At 44.4% G+C, this 2,447-nt stretch overlaps 1 protein-coding gene across 1 annotated transcript in view; it reads right to left on the bottom strand.

Annotated features, from left to right (window-relative positions):
* macir (macrophage immunometabolism regulator) overlaps nt 1–1,031 on the bottom strand; it is an 18,253-nt gene extending 17,222 nt beyond the window's left edge. The window contains exon 1 of the mRNA XM_065965761.1: nt 900–1,031. The gene's annotated coding sequence lies outside the window, so the exon portion shown is untranslated. The remainder of the gene's footprint in view (nt 1–899) is intronic.
* Nucleotides 1,032–2,447: the final 1,416 nt, after the last annotated feature.

Genomic DNA, 2,447 nt, shown 5'->3' with positions numbered 1-2,447 from the left:
AGAGAGAGACAGAGAGAGAGAGAGAGAGAGAGAGAGACAGAGAGAGAGACAGAGAGAGAGACAGAGAGAGAGAGAGAGACAGAGAAACAGAGAGAGAGAGAGACAGAGAAACAGAGAGAGAGAGAGACAGAGAGAGAGAGAGAGAGAGAGAGAGACAGAGAGAGACAGAGAGAGACAGATAGAGAGAGAGAGAGAGATAGAGAGAGACAGAGAGACAGAGAGAGAGACAGAGAGACAGAGAGAGAGAGAGAGAGAGAGATAGAGAGAGACAGAGAGAGAGACAGAGAGAGACAGAGAGAGACAGATAGAGAGAGATAGAGAGAGAGAGAGACAGAGAGACAGAGAAACAGAGAGAGAGAGAGAGACAGAGAGAGAGAGACAGAGACAGAGAGAGAGAGAGAGAGACAGAGAAACAGAGAGAGAGAGAGAGACAGAGAGAGAGAGAGAGAGAGAGAGAGAGAGAGACAGAAGAGAGAGAGAGACAGAGAGAGAGAGAGAGACACAGAGAAATAGAGAGAGAGAGAGGGTGGGAGGTGTTCAGAGTAAAGATGGCTGATAGAGACACAGGCCGGATTCATCCTGAGCATCCTGCTGTGTGTGTGTGTGTGTGTGTGTGTGTGTGTGTGTGTGTGTGTGTGTGTGGAGAGCACCGTTACCTCAAATGAAACCATCGAAACATCATATGGATAATTAGATTATTAGATAATGAGATATTTAGATGATTAACTGAACGAGCCATCGCTCATTTCTAAACCGTCTCTCTCTCTGATCGGACCTCACACTCAGGATCAACACCTGACCGACTCGATCATCGATCCGACGTTTTGATTGGTTAATCACCCCCCAGTGCCCGTGATTAAATCAATTCTGTGTGAATAAAAAGAGAAAGAAAGAGAAACCTGTTAGTGCGCAGAGAATCTGTCGCTCCTCTCTCAGTCTGCAGCTCTCACTGACAGAAACCCATCGACCTGCAGCTCCTCTCCTCCGCCAACAGGAGGCGCCAACACATCCGCTCTGACCTCACGCACAATCACTCATATTACAGTCTTTACGGTACTTTCTGTGACGACGCAGCAGTGAATCTGAGCACTTCCGTGTACTTACCAAAATAAAATACATTTCAGCCTTTACTCAGGGGACACTAAATACTGACGACTGTTTAAAAAAATGTTCTAAAAAAAAGTAACAAGGACACATAAAGAGCAGTTTATATTTTCAGGGTTTTAATAATTCATATTTTTATTGATCACTCTGTCTAGTGAACATGCTACACAAACATAGGCCGAAATACACACACACACACACATGCACACATGCACACATGCACAAACAGGATTGATTTCATGTTCTGTGTCTTTGAGAGAAGTTACAAAATAACTACTAAATCTACAATTTATGAAGAAAGTAATTCTCAATGAATCCAGACAGAAATAAAGTTGATCTTTGTTTCTTTGTCTCATTTTAAGGTCGGTGTCTGTGGCCGGCCGTGCATGTGATACTTAACAATGAGAGTAAGTTAGACGGGGGCCCCATTAGGGAGGTTTCCTAGCTGTCATTACCAGTCTTGCACATTTTTAGCTACTGCAGTGAGAGAGTAGGCTACACCACCTTCTGTCAAAACCCTCATAAAACTTGATTGATTGAAACCAGAAGTCCCGCCTCCTGAAACCAGAAGTCCCCCCCACTCCCCGGACTCAAATGACGCCTTCAGAGTCCCTGCATGAGGAATGGTCCTTGGAGCCCTACGGACAGCTGGGTGTTCAAATACCAAACTGGAGATCTTTGTCTGTATCAGTTGGATGGCGGTGAAACACTGGGGCCAATGTCAGAGAAGTGGGTGTACCATGCGGGCGCACACACACACACACACACACACACACACACACACACACACACACTTTTTATCTTGGAGGTCAGAGTCATAACCCCCCACACCAAAGGTGTAAATCCTACAATGAGGGTAAATCATTGCCCAACCTGGATTCACTGATAACTTTGTGTCACTCAACCATATCAGGGTGGCTGAGGAGGGGTTACAATACACACACACACACACACACACAGGGGAGGGGTTACAATACACACACACACACCCAACGACCCGTCCACACAGCCTGACTGCCAGACCTGCAAAAAACAAACAAACACAAATGTTGAAAAGCTTTTAACTGTGGTGGTGTTCAGATATATGACTAAGCCCCACACCCAAAGTGGTCAAATGTGTAAAATAACCAATAAAAACAGCCTTTTTAACACCAGACAACTCCTCCAACCTCATTTACCTCCAGAAGTCTGCTTCAGAGAGTGTCAGAGTCTTTTGTGTTGAGCGGAGAAGAAGAGCAAAATGAAGCCCGGTATATCTCTTCTTCCTAAACAATTATTTTAAAAACGTATTTTTTTTAAAATCTATAGAAAACTCAAACGTGTGTGTGTATTTTAGAAGTTAT

This window comes from Labrus bergylta, chromosome 17 (genome assembly GCF_963930695.1).
Source record: "Labrus bergylta chromosome 17, fLabBer1.1, whole genome shotgun sequence".
NCBI lineage: Eukaryota > Metazoa > Chordata > Actinopteri > Labriformes > Labridae > Labrus > Labrus bergylta.
This window is presented reverse-complemented; position numbering and strand designations above follow the sequence as displayed.